The 20,617-nt window shown below is 39.8% G+C and overlaps 4 protein-coding genes and 1 pseudogene across 9 annotated transcripts in view; 1 reads left to right on the plus strand and 4 right to left on the minus strand.

The window, feature by feature from the left end:
- LOC115436268 (zinc finger protein 664-like) overlaps window positions 1-1,429 on the minus strand; it is a 70,674-nt gene extending 69,245 nt beyond the window's left edge. Inside the window, exons 1-3 of one of the 2 annotated variants that reach the window (XM_030159071.1) lie at window positions 1,382-1,425; window positions 1,191-1,303; window positions 687-794 (exon numbers count right to left, since the gene is read on the minus strand). The gene's annotated coding sequence lies outside the window, so the exon portion shown is untranslated. Of the gene's footprint in view, window positions 1-686; window positions 795-1,190; window positions 1,304-1,347 lie in introns of both variants that reach the window. The other variant, XM_030159070.1, reaches the window with a different exon arrangement.
- LOC115436258 (zinc finger protein 420-like) overlaps window positions 1-17,396 on the minus strand; it is a 37,948-nt pseudogene extending 20,552 nt beyond the window's left edge.
- Window positions 1-20,617, minus strand: part of LOC115435836 (uncharacterized) — a 1,131,008-nt gene that overhangs the window by 695,011 nt on the left and 415,380 nt on the right. The window lies entirely within an intron of this gene.
- The window catches only part of LOC115436331 (zinc finger protein 658B-like), a 763,626-nt gene that overhangs the window by 460,111 nt on the left and 282,898 nt on the right, over window positions 1-20,617 (plus strand). The window lies entirely within an intron of this gene.
- The window catches only part of LOC115436291 (zinc finger protein 239-like), an 887,505-nt gene that overhangs the window by 418,946 nt on the left and 447,942 nt on the right, over window positions 1-20,617 (minus strand). The gene's annotated exons all lie outside the window — the stretch shown is intronic.

The following is a 20,617-nucleotide window of genomic DNA, read 5'->3' on the forward strand; positions in this document are numbered from 1 at the left end:
CCTCCTACCCCCTCTCCCTCACTATGGACCAGCTAAGGAGGGGGCGCTGGGAGACAAAGGCCAGGAAAGCCAACAACTACAACAAACATTAGAATAACCTCACATACAAACAACACAGGACTCACTAAGGAGCAAGAACAAAGTGAAGTTTGTTTTACATTACAACTCCATCTACTAATAGTCTGCACATGTACTGAGCAACAGGAGGAAAAATCTCTCCTCATCTCCTGCTCCATACACGACAAATTCAGTCAGACGACCTAGACAGCAGCTATCTGTGAAACGCACTAAACTCTGCTAACTCTCATCTCTGATAAAACCCTCTTCAAAACAAAAAAAAAACACACACACACAAAAACACTTACACTGTGTATAAAACATGAGGAATACATATTTCTGTAAACCAACAGTCAACCTGGACTATGTCTAAATTAAAACCAAATGAAAGTTGCTAAAGTTCCCTCTTTATAAATCTAGGATTAACCACCATTTCACAAACTCCAGACCTGTTTCAGTTCGACCTCAATTCTCACAAATTCTAGAAAAACTATTCAGTAAACGGTTGGACAAATTCATAGATAAACATAAAGCAGAGCAGAGGAACTTCACTGGCATTAATAGACTCAACAGAGGAAATCAGCAATTCAATAAATCCAAACCATCCCACAGTTGGAGTATTCACTGACCTCAGAAAAGCTTTTCAGTCCTAAAGATCCAATCTGTGACCCAGCAGCTCCAGAAGGTCTGTATGATGGCTCTGCATTTCCAGGATTTCATCCACTGAGGCAGGAAATCTACAAGTGGAACAAACAAACAGCAGACATGACTTTAACATCCTCCACTAGGGTTTGTCAACGGGGGTGGGACCGCCCCCCAGGGGGCGTTCTGGATGAGAAAGCTGAGGGGGGGGGGGCTCAGGCACAAACGGGGGCGTTAGTCACTGTTATTCATCACAATGTACAAGTATCTATATCAGAACAAACTCTGTTCTATTGAACAGGAAATAAGATTCAACTGTGTATTTTGGGCAGAATTACAAATATCAGCGCTGCTGGTGCTCTCGTGTTCCTACTACCGCCATGTTATCTCCATAGCAACGGCTCTAAACAAACTCCTATGCAGCGCATAGAAAACAACCGGAGCATGTTCAAGCAGCGCGAGGACTGAAAAGGAAATCCATCCAAACTCACGTGACCGTCTCCGCTTCACTGCACGAGAGTTAGCAGCTCCGGTACCGGCTAACTATAGCGGAGAGCACCGAGATATCCAGGAGGAAAAAGACTTGGGTAGATTTGAGCTCAAACTGCTCCTAAGTATCAAAAGATGAGAATCTGTGTCCAAACCCACCGACTAACATCGAGTAGAATGAAGTTGGATGAACCCGCTTCACGGCTTGTCTCTGGCTCTAACAGCAAAAACAAAGGAGGACCAATGGCCCTGTAGCGTACCAGCCAAATTAAAAGCTTTGGGAAATGTATCCAGATGCTATTTATTCTCACCCAGTTCTGTGTATTTATTATATTACAGAAGTAGCCCATGTTTTGGTCGTATTCCAATCAGATCTGTAAAAAATTCAAATTCCAACTTGATATCATTGACACTGATTTATTGGATCAATCCACTTCCAGTCTGTTATAATGGGGAAATTTTTCAAAGTCGCACCAAATCCAGAATCAGATCTGGATCCAAGTAATTTCAATACCTTGTGTTGACATCATCATAAAGAAGCTGTATACCAAGTTTGAAGTCAATCAGAACTGTAGATTCGGAGAAGAAGACAATTTAAATTTTTTCCCTATAAGAGCCCATGTGAAATTTTCCGTAAGTTCCCAAATCTAGAAAAAGATCCTGATCAGCATGTGGACATTATGTTTTGGTCATCTCCCCATCAGGGCTGTACTGTAGAAATGTACATGTGATGTCATTTATATTTACTGAGTTATTGCATCGATCCACTTCCTATCTGTTATAATGGGGAAATTTTTCAAAGTGGCACCAAATCCAGAATCAGATCCAGATCCAAATAATTTCGCTAACTTTTGTTGGCATCATCATAAAGGAGCTGTATACCAAGTTTGAAGTCAATCAGAATTGTAGTTTCAGAGAAGAAGACGATTGAAATTTTTGTAACAGACACAGACAGACGTTGCATGACGACAACAGCTTGCGGCCTGTCGGCTGGTAAGCTAACAAAGGAGGAACAAACGGGGCTGGCACGTCCTGGAACGACAACAAGCTGCATTCTGATTCATCGATGTAAAGTAAAGCGTGTCTATGATAACAGCTCGGTGATTGGTCAGAGAGTTGGCTCTGGCTAATTGCGTCATCAATCCGCGCCCCGTCATTTATAAACCACATGTGGAAGTGTACAGTAAATATAGCGGTAGGCTAATCCATGATGACAGCCCACAAAACCACACCATGGTCGGTCCAGGAGGTTCACACATTTCTGTCCTTGGTGGACGAGGAAAAGATTCAGCATGAGTTTGACGGAACACGGAAGTAACGCACACCATCGCTATGACAACCAGGTATTCTAAAGTCAACACTGCTATGTTGTTTCTGGTGTAACTATGGAGACGGTCTACACGCGCTGTCCTCAGGAGCTCCCAAAACTTTATATCAGCGATGTTCCTCAGATTGGACCAAGTCCAACACCTCCCAGTAAAGTGGACAGAGGATTCCAACTGGATGTGGATCATATAGACATGATTTGGAAGGGAAGGAAGAACTTTGAACAGGTTGATGTGAACGTTAGCTAACAACTGGAGGACTGGATTATGTGCGTCATCTGGGGTTTGTTCTTCACAACGTTGTGATATTGTGACATTTCAAACCTTTTTTCTGTCTCTGTCATCAGTCGTTAATATCTGTTGAACTTGGTCTGTCTACAGTATTGTGTCAGCTGTCATAGAGATGTTGGTGTGAGTGAGTAGCCGAATACATTTGGAACCATAACGATGCATGTTCTCCAGTGTCCAATAAAGATAGGTCGTCGGGGGAAGTCAGTGTGAGAGCCTTGTGCTACAGATCAATGAGGAAAAACCAGGCACCACACTAATGAACTGTAGGCAGGAAGCTGTGGAAATGTGTTCAAGGCCGTTCAGAGGGTTCCAGTTCAGGTCAGCATTAGCTCCATGTACAGTCACGGAAAAAAATATTAGACCACCCTTTGTTTTCTTCAGTTTCTTGTTCATTTTAATGCCTGGTCCAACTAAAGGTACATTTGTTTGGACAAATATAAAGATAACAACAAAACTAGCTCATAGTAGTTTAATTTCAGAGCTGATATCTATCCATTTAACATGTTTTCTTGATAATAACCAACATCACTTCAGTTCTTCCATCAATGTCTATGTGTGGCATGTCGGTGCGCACCTGCTAGGTGATTAGTGGGTGGCACCAACAGAGCCTTTAAGGCAGGGGTGTCAAACTCATTTTAGCTCAGGGGCCACATTAAGCCCAAATTGATCTGAAGTGGGCCGGACCAGTTAAACAACAGCATAATAACCTGTAAATAATGACCACTCCAAATTCTTCTTTGTTTTAGTACAATCAAAATTAAATTATAAAAATATGTACATTTGCAAACTATCCAAACAAAATTGATGTGAATAACCTGAAAAAAACTGAAATTTCTTGAGAAAAATAAGTGTAATTTTAACAATATTACACCTCAGCTTACCATTTATACATCCATATTACAGATTGGATCTACATAAGGCACCAAATATTTAATAACAGGAAGAATAATGTTAAAATTTCACTTTCAAAATTTCAGGTTTTTTGCATTTTGTTGTTAAAGGATAGTTTGTAAATGTTAATATTTTCATCATTTAATGTAAGTTTGAGAGTTGTCATTACTTTTAGATAGATAGATAGATAGATAGATAGATAGATAGATAGATAGATAGATAGATAGATAGATAGATAGATAGATAGATAGATAGATAGATAGATAGATAGATAGATAGATAGATAGATAGATAGATAGATAGACACATTAATAATATTATGTTTTTCACATTAAACTAAGAAAATCTGGAGTCATTACTTACAGGTGATTATGTTATTATTATTTTAGTTGACATCCCATTGGTCTGTTTGTGGAACCTGAACTAAAACGACTCCGACATCCTTGACTGTGAATATGTTAAGTGTAATTTTCGTGCTTTGCAAATTCATCCCGCGGGCTGGACTGGAACCTTTGGCGGGCCGGTTTTGGCCCCCGGGCCGCATGTTTGACACCTGTGCTTTAAGGCGTAGTGGGTGGTCCACGCATTCATTCAGTCTCAGGTGGGTTTCAGAGGAGCAGCGCGTACAGACCAGTGATTGTTGGGGCTTTATCGCTCCTTTGTTCTGTACCTGATCTCCAGCCAGAGTTGTTTGAGCAGCTACCGGGTGGCTACACGCACCTCCTCCTCCTCGCTCTCCGGCCGGTGCGCGTGCGGCCGGCTTTGGGTCGCCGTGATTCCCTCTCCGGTAGGTCGCCTCGTTGTCAAGTTGATTTGGGCTGCATGCCAGCGCTTACCCCAAATTCTGTCTGGGTCCTAGGCTGGTGCTGGGATTTAGCCGTGGTTTCCCCGCGGCGTCCCCCCTCCTTCTGCAGTCCACGCGTGCAGGTGTTTTCGCCAACAGGTAAGGCGCGCACAGCCGAACCTGAATGGTTTCTGGTGTGGCTGATTATTTAAACCTTCGTCTCCATCCAGGACCTGCAGCGCTTGGCCTGGCTTATACCCGCTGCCTTTGTTTGGGAAGTGCCGTTGCTCTGCCCGTCTGTGCGTCTGCGGGGTCCCTACACTGAGTACCATCCTCTGGACCCCAGCCACTACAACTGTGCGTCAGGTGCGCGCGCACGCCGTTGCGCTACAGCTGGGGTGGGTGTGTTGAAGCGACATCAGAGGTTAATTAATTCCTTCTGTCTTTTATTTTTTATTTTTATTTATTTATTTATTTGTTAATTACAGTTTAATAACAATAACAAGCAATTGATTTACTCTCAAACATGTAAGTGCAGATCAGCTTTATCAAGAACAGCAAAGTTACAGCAACAGTACGAACTGCAGCGCATGGGATGGTGCATGCACTACAAAAATCTAAATCCCACCAAGTGTATCCCTCTCACCTCCAGTCAAAACATCCCATCACACCCAAAACAAGACACAATCACCCAAAGAGTAACTTTTTTTTTTTTTTTTTTTGCTTAATTCAAGCAAAAAAATCTGTCAGTGGAACAAGTGAAAATTATCTTGGTAAGATTTCTTGAAATAAGATTTTCCAGATCTATTGTCTAAAAATAAGTTCTTATATCTCACTGAAAAGTTCGTCTTTAGGTGATTATGTCTTATTTGAAGTGTGATGAGATACCTGGACTAGAAACGAGAAAAACACACCTGGCCAGAGTCAGATCCCTGCAGTGTGAGCGTCCACTGTGTTGGCTGACATGGAACCAAAACAACAAAATCCATGAATATACAAGAGAACAGCTGTCCACTATGCATGAAAGGGTTAAGATAATAAAAAATACCTCAAAGTATCATTAGAGTGCTTAGAATAAAAGGTTCTAATATGTCAAAGAAGTCAAAGTATTGTATTGCAAAGATAAGAACTGGGTTTATTCAGCCACAGCTTATTTAGAATATATGTGAACACCAGGGAAAAAAGGCTGTAAAGGTATAAACTTAATATGTGATGTTATTATATTTACTAAATTTGCAAAAATTTGCAGAAACCTTATAGAAAAAAAAAGATGGTTTTACTGGAGCTGTTTTCTGTTTAAAAACAGAGCTAAGCCTACATGATGCAATAATACAGACATGTGTGAACGATGAGCGTCACTCTTTATTCAGAGGAGATGATGCAGTAATTTGTCAGTGGTTTTTGTAGTTGTGAGTGTGCTCTGGTGTGCAGCTCCTCCTTAATGTTAACATATGTGAACATCAATATTTCCATTTTATGCAACATTATATGATAAAATACTAATAACACTAACTAATATAATATTTAACATAGAAGCAAATAAAGTTCTACACTAGTCTGACAGCTTTAGTTACATTTCATATAACAGTTTTTAGATTTCTCCAAAAGTGTTGATGTTGAACATTGATAAAACTGATAAACTGCAGGATGAGGTGGTCATTTCTGGGTTAAGTACAAAAAATAATTTTCCTCCTTCCCTCTTTAGCCCTTTCATGCAGAGTGGTCACTACAGTGGACAGCTGTTGTTGTTTTAGTTCCATATCAGCCAACACAGCAGACGCTTATGCATCATCTCACACACTGCAACTCACACCATCACTGCAACTCTGTCGCTCTCTGTTTAGATATATTTATTAAATTTCAAATACAGAATACACACAGGTATTCAAACAAAAAAAAACAAACAAAAAAAAATTTGGATTTATTCTTCATATAGGGTGAGTGAGGTCACATGTGTGTTATTTGTTGCTTAATTTGTTTTGTGTGATTTTACTGTTGTTGCTTTGCATGTTTGTTTTTTTTTTATTTGCTTAGTTTCTCATATTTGGCTGTGTTTAATTTTGCTGTGCATGTTGCTGTGATTTATTTGCTTGCATTGTTTGTTGTTGCTTTGCTTACTGTTATGTTGTTGTGTTGTCTATTGGATTATTATTCTCTGACTGTCATGTTTTAATAATTGAATTTTAATTTTGCTAAAAATAAATAGGTCTATTTTTAAAAGTGTTATTATAAAATAAAGTTTATCGTGTGTGATCAGTCACATCCTCTGACTTATTCTGTCTTCACCTACGTGGCCATTTGGTAAAATGATACAGGTCCCGGGGCCTTTTCCCTGGGTGGTGTTGTCAATTTTTTTTTTTTTTTTTTTTTTTTTTGTGTTTATGAAAAAGAAGTATTGCCTTACACCATTCTCCCCCCCCCCCCCACGCTACATATGGCATTGTACTGACAAAAACAGTGCTTTTAGACATTCCATGTTTTCTTCTGTCTGTTTTAGTCACATGATACACACAGGAGTTAGTACTGGATTGCATAACCATTGTTTTTGATGACTTTTGATGATCTAATCATTTTTTTTCACGACTGTATGTCCTCTTTCTCCGTCTTGAATGTCACAATGTCGTTTATAGCTCCTTTGATCATGGTCTTTTTTTTTTTTAATGGATGAACAGCAAACTGAACTAGAACATTTAAAAAGTAGAACAGCAGATGTTCATATAATTACCAATAACTAGAACAAATGTCCATAAGTGTTAATACTACTACTACAAATACAAGTATTAACAGGGGATATACTACTACGATAATGCTCAAATTCAAGGGTCAGTGTTAAATCCACAGAGGTACTGGACTAAAAAACCAAACACATGCTCAGTACAGTCGTATCTTTGCTTCCAAAATCAGAGATAGTTAATACTTAATTTCCCTCAACACTGATTTGTTTTTTTCTATCCATGACGATGATTTTAAATGTTCCACCTCTAAATTTGCAAAATTTACGTCATGCTCTGACTGTAAATAAAACATTTCAACCACAACTAACCACCTACTTTCTTCTCATCTCACTCAGGAAGAAAAATCTCCCATGAAAGTTTAAGGAATATATATATGTTTACATCTGAAATCAGCATAAACAGGACATCTTCCAGCTGTTTGTTTATTTATTTGAATATATCATTAAAACCAAACAACGAATAGATTTATTTAAAAAGAAAAGAAAACATTGGAAAAGGAGCAGGATGACAGCTGTAGACATGATGTGTCCAAATATTTATGTCCATATCATTTATATACATCCATAAAAGAATTTAAACCAAACTAACCAATGTAATGTCATTGGTCTCATTAGGTTCCTGATTTCAGGAGTCCATACAGACAGTTCAGATAGACTGGAATAATTCTGCCTGTTCATCCTATAATAGAAGAATCCTAGAATTGACCCAGAACATGTGTGGGTCAGTATCACTGTACGCTGCCTTTCAGACTTAGTAGATTTTCCACTTAGCTTTATTTTAATCTTATATTCGATTTTCTTATTTTACTAGTTTTCTTTTATAATTTTATTTTCTGATGTATTGGCTTTTTATTCATATTGTTGCACTGACTGGAAAACACAATGACAATAAAGGCTATTCTATTCTATTCTATTCTATTCTATTCTATTCTATTCTATTCTATTCTATTCTATTTGATGTCATGATAATCATCTTTACTTGTATAAAACTAACAGAAGGAACATATTTTATCATTATTTTCACATTTTTCTCCATTTTCAGGTTTGTCTCATTAGGTTTGTGTTGTTATTTATTATCTGATACTAATTTCTGTCTGATATGTTCACCTGAAAAACAATAAACCTGTTCATTAAACTCCAGTGGAGCTACTATTAGTCATTAGACATGAAGGTTTATAGATATGAAGAGTTGTCTAAGGGTGGAGCTTTCACTGATTTATAAGAGACAGCGATAAAAACAATCAGCAGAAGTGAAAAAAGAACAACTCCGTCTCATTAACACTGTACAAAGTGAGTATTTGTCCATGTTCACTGAACAGGTGAGTTTTTCTTCTTATTCTGCAGCTTGAAAATGTTGTTGAAAACTTTTCAGAGCTTCGTGGCGTTCCTCAAAACTGCTCAGTGAGTGAATCTAAACACAGTAGAGGATATGAATGAAGACACAACTGAGTGGATTTGACTTGAAAGACGCTGATTCTGAAGGAGAACATCAGGAGTGTGTGTTTGCATCTGTCAAACCTCATCTGTGTTTTGTCTCCCCCTGCTGGTGACTCCTGTAAGAGCATGTGTTTGGGTTTTCACTCCAATACCTCTGTGGATTTAACACTGACCCCTGGACCGGTTCCGTCTGGGTTAAAGTTCACGGTCCGCGCAGATTTCATCAGAGGATCTGGGAGAAGGGATGCCTGAGCAGCTCCTGGGCGCTCGGCCTGTGTTTGGCCTCCACCAAGATGCAGAGGATGAAGTCCCACAGCTGTTCAGACGTGTGTGAGGGCAGCAGGGGGTTGGTGGGCTGGGGGGTGGGCTGGAATATCGCCGCCATGGCCTCGAATTCAGCCTAGGGAGGCTTTAGTGTCAGCACGTCCACCACCGTACAACCCAGACTCCTGCAAAAAGACCAACAGGATCAGTTTAAAGGAAGCGACAGTTGAAGAGTGAAGATGAAACTGATGATAAATCTGATTTCAAACCCACTCATCCAGGTGTCTTTAGCTGGATGAAAAATACAGAGGACAAATGTCACAGTATACACTCAAACTATCTGCATGGTTTACATTGAACCATCTGTGCCTCATTAGAACCACATCATTTTAAAACACAACCATATTTTCACACTTATTTATGTATATTTCATTCATTATCATATTGATCATATATTCTCTAGCACATATTGTACAAATTTCAGTTTCAATTGTGTCTTAATAGAATGTTTTAATATGTATATTTGGTATATATATTTAGAGCTATATATGTTTGTATATTTACAGCTTTATATACACTGCCCAGCCAAAAAAAAAAAAGTCCCATATGTAATATTTGACTGCACCAGCTTTGGTTTGGATTACAGGAGACATTCACTGTCACATCTTTTTTACCACATAATGCTCATGAAGTGTCACAATGAGGTTCATAATATTTGTTCCATCCATATTTGCATTAATTTTGGATTATTGATGATGGAGAATTGGACGGCTGCATCAAGTCTTCATCACATCCCAAATTAGAGTCTGGACTTTATGGAGGCGAATCCATGTGTGAAAATGATGTCTCATTCTCCCTCAGGGCCGTGCAGAGAGCTATAAAGGGGCAGGGGCTCAAACTTCCAAAAGGGCACATGAAAACGAATAACCAACAATTACAAAGTTCACATTTAGCAACAAGCAACATTATTAATCCACAGCAAGTCAAAGATTGACCAAATGGTCCAGATCAATGTCCTCAATACTGGGTGTGTCCTCCCTGAGCCCTAACACAGGCTGTGCACCTTCTGCACATACTCTGGATTCACCTCCTGATCCTATCTGGGGGATGTTGTCCCACTCTTCCTGAAGGGCCTGGATGAGCATCTGGCGGTTGCCAGGTGCTGGACGCCGAGCATACATGGATCTACCAAGAATATCCCACAGATGTTCAATGGGATTGAGATCTTTGACTTGCTGTGGATTAATAATGTTGCTTGTTGCTAAATGTGAACTTTGTTGAACTACCCTTTGTCATATTTTACATTATCCTCTGGATACTCATCCACTGTTTTGTTGTTTGTTGTATTTTGTTTGTTAATTAAATGTTTTTTAAGAACAAGAAGGAATTTGTTTTCATATTTAATAAAATGGTGTGAAATGGCATCACATAGAATATGTGATAAGTTTCTTTTGATGCTCAGTTTCTATAGAAGTGGAAATAAAGATGTAATGTGTAGAAGTTTTTGTGTGTTAATATCCTGCAAAAATCTAAATCTTACCAGGTGTATTTTTCTCATTTCTAGTCCAAATATCTCATCACACTTAAAATAAGACAAAATCACCTAAAGAGTAACTTTTCAGTGAGATATAAGAACTTGGTTTTAGAAAATAGATCTGTAAAATCTTTTTTCAAGAAATCTTCGTAAGATCATTTTCACTTGTTCCATTGGCAGATTTTTTTTTTGCTTAAAGCTATACCTACAGATGTGGCATTTCTCACAGCACTTAGTAAAAGTTTGAACATGAACAACCCGCCTCCCTCCAAAGCCCCGCCCACTTCCCTCTGCCTGACCTCTGAGGCTCCTCCTCCTCTCTCCTCCTCTCACCTGATGCACGCGGAGGAAGCAGAGGCGGAGGTCCGGTCCGCTTCGGTGTGTCCGCGGACCCCTCCCTCAGTAATCAGATACATCATCCACCTGCCGCGGGCCCGCGGTCCCTGTTCCATCAGTAGACCCTGTATTTAAGGGTGTGGTCTGTGCGGTACTGGGTCAGGGTCTTCACTGCACCACGGAGATGAGGTGCGACGGGCGCGCGCACTGTGAACGCGTGGACTCCGCGAATTTTCCATGGACATTTGAGGTTTCATAGTCCATACATTTATCATTTTACATAATCTTACACTGTGTGACACCATGTACATGTACCTGTATGAGTCCCACTGTCATAAAAGCTGAGCTTTATGCAGACCTGTTCAGTCCGGTACAGCTGACTTCCGGACTTTCATCTCCATCCTTCATTCATCAGACTCCTGTTTGTTTCCCTCAGTTGTTGTTTCTGTTCATAAATCCGTTTAATCCCTTCCACATGTGCATGTCAGTTCTATCCAAACACATCCTAGACAGTAGACTGTGGTCAGTGACAGGAGAAGCAGCGCGAGTGAAGCATCAGATTCAGTGGTACACATATCGGATGCGGAGACGGCGATAACGGATGATTGACAGGAGGCTCAGCCAGGTTCAGCCAATTATTTCATTCGGACCAACTAAAATGATTGGTCAGACTTTTATTAGAAATATATGAGATTTAAACCTTTTTGAGTTTCAATACCTGGTGGATTTCTTTTACATTTTAGTTTGACACACACTTATTAGGAGCATTTTAAGATGACAAAAAAAAAAGTGTAAAAATGCCACATCATACGGTATAGCTTTAATTCAAGATTTTTTTATTTTGCTCAACTAACCAAAGAAATCTGCCAATGGAACAAGTGAAAATTATCTCAGTAAGATTCCTTGAAATAAGATTTTCTAGATCTATTGTCTAAAAATAAGTTCTTTTATCTCCCTTACAAGTTCCTCTGTAGGTGATTCTGTCTTATTTCAAGTGTGATGAGATATTTGGACTAGTAAATGAGAATAATACACTTGGTAAGATTTGGATTTTTGCAGTGTAAGTCCAAGACAAATTCTTCAAAACAGATGTTAAATTATGTATAAAAGCATGACAGTGAATGTTAATAACTAGAAATACCTTCATTTTACATCTGGTTTTACACCTACTTTTACAGTGAAACATTGAATATTTAGTTTCTTTTCATTCTAGGACATATTTATGATGATATTTAGGTTTTCCACAGTTAAGAAATAACCATGTAGAGGAAGTGTTAACCCAAGCCAAACCATTTAACATTACATGATAATAATAAAGTTTATATTGTAGTATTTCTAGCTGTATCATTTAATATTGACCAGGTTGATGGGAATATTTGTGGAGGTTTGTGGTTATTTCAAATAAGATTCACTCAAGATGTTTGAGGCGAACACGGATATTACGATAATCGATCCAGCAGTTTCTGAAACAAAACCAGAAATGTCAGTGTTGGCACTGATGAAAGAGTCGGGGGATTTTACATAAGTTTTATGACTCTTGTACACCAAAAGGGCCGGATTTAGGAATTGGATGAGAAGAAGACTTGGATGTGTTTTCTTTTTATGCAATTTTATATCGGTTTAGCAGAATTTAATTACTTCAGCACATTTTAACCCATTAAGACCCAGTGGTACTTTTATGGCAGCTTCTAAATGATTTTTTTCTCTCTTTTTAACGTTTCTCATGTGATTTATCGCCATTTATTATAATAAAAACCTCTGTGTTTTGCATTTTTCAGTGTAAATCACTTCCTTTACCCTATATTTAATTTACTGATCATGTAGATGTTCATTAAAGCTCAGAGTAAACTTAAAGGTATTATGCAAAAACAGAGAAAACTGAAGAAAAAGTGACTGTTTCAGCAAGTGAGGACTATTACCATGTGTTAGAATTTTGCGGCTAAAACTCAACAGTTTATGGAAATAAAACAGAAGCAGATCTGTGTGAGTGCTTCAGCAGGACTCAGACTCAGGTGGGCACCCAGCTGTTAGAGTGTGCTAGTCTGGGAGCTCATTCCATGACGTGACGATGATATTGAATTATTTACTCACTTATCATCGGTTTTTGGCCCCAAAACTATAGTTGCTGAAGAATAGGACCAGGACCAAAAGAGACAAGTGAATGTTTTGGGCAGATAGCGGGTGGACTCTCACGGACCTGGAATCACGGCACTTCCCTCCTCCTCATTCATTCTCCAGATCACATGACATGTGGGTGTGTGTGTTGCAAGCAAGGTTGCACAGGAGGAAGGGGCGGGGCGTGACAGAGATGAAAGGGCACCATGACCAGGTCCAGTGACAGCCAAATTAAACCACTCTGAACATTTATTATCATTGATCAAAATTTTAGTCACGAAAATTTTAGTCATGCAGTTTAAAAAAAAAAAAAAAACGAGTAAAAAGAACACTTGTAGGCAGAGGATCAAAGCAGCAGGGGCTCAAGCCCCCCCGGCCCCCTGCTTTGCATCTTCCAGTTCTCCCTGAACCATTCTGTCACAAGCCTGATGATCCTGATCAATCCGGTCATTGTCCAATCTGAAGGACATTAAAGATATGCATCTGCAGATTTCACACAGTTTAGGAGTTCAGTCAAAGTATATGGAAGCCATGTTGTTGACAGTCTATGATCCTCAGGCCACATTGTGAAGGACAGTACAGACCACAGTGATGTCACATGACCTCAAAGGGCTGACCCTTAAGTGGTGAAGACAATGAAAGCCTGCCTTCAGGAGGTCAAAGATCATTTGGATCCTGGTATGGACATGACTGTAGGCCTGCTGTGGTTCCTGGGGGTCTGTGCATGGTGTCAGGAGAAAAGGCTGGTAGGTAGACCCCCTGTCCCCCAGGTGGACCCCCTTGTCCCCCAGGCAGACCCCCTGTCCCCCAGGAAGACCCCCTTATCCCCCAGGTAGACGCCCTTTCCCCCATGTAGACCCCCAGTCCCTCATAAACACACCAGACTCTTCACCTGTCAATACAAAACCTCATCATCACATTGCTGTTCAAATGGGCATACACTTTCAACTAAATAACCTGAAGAAACTTATAAACATATTCTGATCCGTATTTATCAGTACTTTGATATGGCAGGAATAATAATGAACTTAAATTATGTTTTTGTGGTAAAAAAAAACCAAAAAAAAACCCCAAAAAACAAAATAAGCCTGTTAACGGATCAAATAAAAAAATAGTTTTTTTTTCTTTTGTTTTTTTTACTTACTCAAAAGAGCTATGTATGTTTCCAGCTCTTGTGTTCCAACAAGTACCTGATGGGGAGATCAGGAACACCTGTGGCACCCAGAGTTCCTGCCCTTAAATAGTCTGCCTGTAGTCTTCTCTCTTGCTCTCTCACTCTCTGCTTGCTGCTCTCCCAGGTCCTTGGTTTGTCAGCTCTTGGGTTGGTTATGTTGCTTTAATATTTTGTTCTGTTCTGCACTTTTCAACACTCACATCAGCACACGTTCACCTATGCACACCTACACTACTGACATTACTGATGGCTCATTCACATCCTGTAAAATACTTTAGTTTGTTTGTTCCTAATTTGGTCTAATTCGGTTTAATTTGGCTTACTTTGATTTAATAAAATATTCTTGTGTTAAACTTCATTTATGGTGTGTTCCCCTTTTTTGTTGTGGCCTCTGACCCAGGTCATAACAGTTGGAAGAAAAAAAACATAAGTTTTCAATTCCAACTTTATTATATACAACATAGCTAACACAAGAAAAAGGTCAAATTGAGTGCCTTAATGTTCTTCTTTTCTCATTGCTAACAAAAGATGACAGTTTGTGCATTCTGCTGGAACTTCAGTCTCACTGCTCATCTCCTCAGGAGGGAACTCAAACACTCAGTCGATCAGATAAAGTCAGACACAGAAGCCTCCACCCAATTCTCTACCTCATTTGGTAGGAGTGTGAGGAAGCCACCACTCTGCATGGCAGCAGAAGAAAACCACTACTTCCTATAGGTACCTATAGGCCAAGAAATCACATAGGTATTCTAGTGAGAACGTTTTGAAGGAAACTGGCTTAAAAAAAAATTCTAGATAATTCACTGGAACCAAAATTTCTGTTGGACATGTGCCCGGTGTTTGTTCCATATACCTAATAAATTCTAAAAAGGGAATAAATTTGAGTAATTCTGACCCACCCTGTTCTTCATCAATACATAAGTTGATGTTAATTCATATTTGTGTACACTTGGTAAGCTTCAATGTTATGGAACCATGTGCTCAGGATGAATTAGAATATTTAGTGCAAGTAAGAGAGTTGTTGGTAATGGATCAAAGAAAAAGACATAGAAAGTTCACATAGTTATCTATAATTTATGAACATTTTGTAAAAAGGTACCTTAAAGTAGGTATAAATATCTTTACTTTCTGTAATTTTCATTATCCAGTTCCAAGTAAAACCATCGAAAAAAAAAAGAAAAAAAAAAAAACAAGAAACAAAACAAAAAAACACTAATTTCATGGTAATGGATCAAATGCCTAAAATCTCCAAGTACCAAACTTTACATGAAATAACTAGAAGCACTCGGAGAGCGCAGACCTCCGCCAAGGCTGATCAGTGGCCCCCCCCCGTGGGCCCCCCCACACCAAGGAGGTTATGTTTTTGCCAGGGTTTGTTTGTTTGTTTGTTTGTTTGTTTGTTTGTTTGTCTGTCTGTTTGTCTGTCCGTAAGTGTGCAACATAACTCAAAAAGTTATGGACAGATTTTGATTAAATTTTCAGGGTTTGTTGGAAATGGGCCCCCCCACCCCCGATCACCACCAAAATTTAATCATTTCTTCCTTATCCCATTTCCAACAAACCCTGAAAATTTCATCAAAATCTGTCCATAACTTTTTGAGTTATGTTGCACACTAACGGACAGACAGACAAACAAACAAACCCTGGCAAAAACATAACCTCCTTGGCGGAGGTAAAAATGTAATTTTGGAAAAAGTAGTGTAAAAATCTCACCACAGTATGTTGGATACACATAATAAAAAGTAACATTTGGAAAAAAGAAAGGCAATACTTCGCTTTCTCTCATTTTATAACTGTGACGGTGTTGCCTTTCTTGAACTTAAACTTCACAGAACAATTGTGGAAAATTGCTACAGGAGGAGCTGGTTTCATTTGTGAACAATGAACAGGTGAGAACCCCAACCAGCAACAGAATCACAACAAGTGACTGATTAAATGTCCACAAAGCCAATAAGTAGCAGTATGTTCAGTTTGTGTCCTTTGTGGAAAGTTTTGCCACATTCTTCTTTGGTACATTGTCAACCTGTAATAAAAGATCTGTCACAAAATCTGCACTGGTAAGGTTTCTGTCCAGTATGAGTCTGTTGGTGACACTTGTAAAAGTTGGACGACCAGAGGATCTTGGTGCACTTATCACATGGGTACATCAACTTCTTGTGGTGAACGTGACAGTGAGAACATCATGCAGACAAGGCTCTGAAAGCCTCCCCATACTGGTCACAGTGTTATGGTTTTTCTCCTCTGTGGGTGCATAGGTGTGTCTTAAATCTGGACTCTATGGAGCCAGATCTGGAGGTTTTTAAGTTTGATGTTCTTGTCAGAAGAAGTCGGTACTGCTGATTCAGACACTGCGTTTCTTGTTGTCATCTGATGCTGAGGTACTGTTTGGTCCAGACGACAACTCGCATCTGTGATGATGGTAGGAGAGACCAGAGTGTGGAAAGAATCTTTGTTCACATTGGTAACACTCAAACTGTTACGGTGTGTTTCTCCTCTGTGGATGTGTAGGTGTGTCTTCAAGTTATGCATGTGGGTGAAAGTCTTTCCACACTCTTCACAGTAATATGGTCTTTGTCCACTGTGGACCTGTAGGTGTGCCTTAAGCGAAGTCAAGTAGGCGAAAGTCTTCCCACACGGTTTACAGTCATATGGTCTTTCTCCACTGTGGCTACGTAGATGTGCCTTAAGTGAACTCCCGCGGGTGAAAGTCTTCCCACACTGTTCACAGTAATACGGTCTTTGTCCACTGTGGATCCATAGGTGTGTCTTCAAGTTATGCATGTGGGTGAAAGCCTTTCCACACTGTTTACAGTCATATGGTCTTTCTCCACTGTGGATGCGTAGATGTCTCTTCAAGTTATGCATTTCGGTGAAAGACTTCCCACACTGTTTACAGTCATATGGTCTTTCTCCACTGTGGCTGCGGAGGTGTGTCCTGAGGTGATTCATCTGGGTGAAAGTCTTCCCACACTGCTCACACTCATATGGTCTTTCTCCACTGTGGATGCGTAGGTGTGTCGTGAGGTGATTCATCTGGGTGAAAGTCTTCCCACACTGCTCACACTCATATGGTCTTTCTCCACTGTGAATGCGTAGGTGTGTCTTACACTGATATATGTGGGTGAAAGTCTTCCCACACTGTTTACAATCATATGGTCTCTCTCCACTGTGGCTGCGTAGATGTGTCTTCAAGACATGCATGTGGTTGAAAGTCTTCCCACACTGGTCACACTCATACGGCCTTTCGTCACTGTGGTTGCGTAGGTGTGACTTAAGGCTACCCATCTGGGTGAAAGTCTTCCCACATTGTTTACAATCATATGGTCTTTCTCCACTGTGGATGCGTAAGTGTGTCTTCAAGTTATGCATGTGGGTGAAAGTCTTCCCACACTGGTCACACTCATATTGTCTTACTCCAGTGTGGATGCGTAGGTGTGTCTTAAGCTGATGCTTGTGGGTGTAAGTCTTCCCACACTGGTCACAACTGAGTTGTCCTTCCATATTTGCTGGAATCAGGTGATCGTCTCCTGATACAACTTTTAGGTTTCACTTAAAATCCACCTTCGGCTTCTTTCTACATCAAAACAAAGAGAAAGACGAAGAGTTGGTCACTGAAATGCAATGGAATGTAACAGAACAAACACATCTCTTCAGGACCAGATTAAGCAGATAGACAAAATTAACTTGTTAGGTCATCGACAGGACATTTTCAAAACAACCAATATTTGATGGGTTCTCCTTAAGAGATGTGTTTCCTGTATGAGACCAGAAAAAGCAAATAATGGCAAAGCAAGTTTATTTGTATAGCACATTTCAGCAACAAGGCAATTCAAGGTGCTTCACACAGGACATTGAAATAAAAAAAAAACACATTTAAAACATTATAAAACAAACACGTAAAAGGTGATTAAAAACAGCAAGTAAGAAAACAACACAAAATAAAATAAAAAAATTAAAAAAAAAAACACACAAATTAAAGTAAGAGTTGCAGTGCAGAGTTTCAAAAGAGAATATAAAATTAAAAAAGTCAAAAGCCTTTTAGTCAAAGGCAGCAGTGAACAGGTGAGTCTTTAACTTTGACTTAAAAGAACTCAGACTCTCAGCAGACCTGATATTTTCTGGTAGTTTGTTCCAGATATACGGAGCATAGAAACTGAACGCTGATTCTCCATGTTTAGTTCTGACTTTTGGAACACAGAGCAGACCTGCATCAGATGACCTGAGTGGTCTGGATGGTTCATACTGGACTAGAAGGTCTCTGATGTATTTTGGGCCTAAACCATTCAGTGCTTTATATGCTAGCAAGAGAATTTTAAAGTCTATTCTCTGAGAGACAGGGAGCCAGTGTAGAGACCTCAGAACTGGGCTGATGTGGTCCACTCTCTTGGTCTTAGTGAGGACTCGAGCAGCAGCATTCTGGATCAGTTGCAGTCGTCGGATAGATTTTTTAGACCAGAGAAGATACTGTTACAGTAGTCAACTCGACTAAAGATAAATGCATGGACAAGTTTTTCAAGGTCCTGCTGCGACATCAGTCCTTTAATCCTAGAAATGTTCTTGAGGTGATAGTAAGCTGACTTTGTAATTGTTTGTATGTGGTTTTTAAAAGTCAGGTCTGGATCCATGACAACACCCAGATTCCTGGCCTGGTCTGAGGTTTTTAACTGAAGTGACTGGAGCTGTATGCTGATTTTAAGACGCTCCTCCTTGGGTCCAAAAACGACTACCTCAGTTTTTTCTCTGTTTAACTGAAGAAAATTATGGCCCATCCATTCAGATATTTGCTCCATGCATTTACCCAGTGCTTGTATGGGGCTATGGTCACCTGGGGACATTGAAATGTAGAGCTGTGTCATCTGCATAGTTATGGTAATCTATTTTGTTTTTTTCTATGATCTGAGCAAGTGGAAGCATGCAGGTGTTGAACAGACAGGGCCCCAGGATGGAGCCTTGGGGGACTCCACATGTAATTTTGGTCTGCTCAGATTTAAAGTTACCTACTGACACAAAATAATCCCTGCCCTTTAAGTAGGATGCAAACCAATCAAGAACTGTGCCAGATAGTCCCACCCAATCTTCCAGTCGATCAAGTCGACTGTGTCGAATGCAGCACTGAGGTCCAATAACACTAAAACTGAAGACCTGCCATGATCTGTGTTTAAGCCAATGTCATTAAATACTTTGAGCAGAGCTGTCTCAGTGCTGTGATGTGGTCTAAAACCTGACTGAAAGACGCTAAAGCAGCTGTTGACTGTTAAGTAGTAATTTAGCTGTTGGGACACTGGAGCCTTTTCAATGATTTTACCTAAAAAAGGAAGATTTGATATGGGCCTGTAGTTGTTCATTGAGGTCTTTTCTAGAGTGTTCTTTTTTAGGAGCAGCTTAATAACAGCTGTTTTCAGGGTCTGTGGGAAGACTCCTGAGCTTAGAGACACGTTTACAATCTGTAACAGGTCAGATGCCATGACGTGTGAAACTTTTTTGAAAAAATCTGTGGGTAAAACATCCAGACAGCAGTAGGAAGAGCTCAGTTGGTGTAGAATGTCCTCCAGATTTTGGTCATTGATTGGATTAAACTGCATCAGGGTGTTTAAATGGTTTTTAGACAGCACAGATCCTGAACGTGGTGTTGAGGGATTCACGGCCTGTGTAATATGCTGAATTTTCTCTGTAAAGAACAAAGCAAAGTCATTGCAGGCCCTGGCAGAGTGAAGTTCAGGTGCTGTTAACACAGGGGGGTTTGTTAGTCTGTCAACAGTAGAAAACAGTGCTTGAGCATTATTTTTGTTTATGTTTATGCATTTGGCAGACGCTTTTTTCCAAAGCGACTTGTTTCTGGTGATAATGTTTCAGAAGAAAGACTGCCTTGCATTCCTCAGCTGTTGATTATAAGTGTGAAGTTTCTCTTTGTAGATGTCAAAATGAATCTGGAGAGTTGATTTTCGCCACCTGCGTTCAGCTTTCTGACACTCTCTTTTTTCATTTTTCACTGCCATGCCATTTCTCCATGGAGATCTTTTCTTGCTAGATACAACCTTCAACTTAATGGGAGCAATGGCGTCTATCACATTTAACATTTTAGAATTAAAGTTATTCACTAGCTCATTGACTGAACCACAAGGCAGGGTTACTGTAGAAGAAAAAAGTACATTAAACATTTCACTGGTGTTTTCAGTAACGCATCGCTTCTTGATAACTTCTCTGATTACTTGTGTGCACAGAGATAGAGCTCTCAAAGAAAACACAACAGTGATCAGACAGGGCCACATCGCTCACAACAACCTTGTGTATGTTTAAACCCTTGGCGATAAGCAGGTCCAGAGTGTGCCCCCTGTTATGTGTGGGTTTGGACACATGCTGACTCAGCCCAAAGCTGTCCAGAGTACAGTACAGTTCTTTAGCCCCTCTGTCCTGGGGGTTGTCAACATGGATGTTAAAATCCCCAACAATGATTATACAGTCATATTCAGTACAGATTATGGACAGCAGTTCATTAAAATCATCAAAAAAGTCTGTACAGTATTTAGGTGGCCTGTAGACATTT

Source organism: Sphaeramia orbicularis, chromosome 16 (genome assembly GCF_902148855.1).
Source record: "Sphaeramia orbicularis chromosome 16, fSphaOr1.1, whole genome shotgun sequence".
Taxonomy (NCBI): Eukaryota; Metazoa; Chordata; class Actinopteri; order Kurtiformes; family Apogonidae; genus Sphaeramia; species Sphaeramia orbicularis.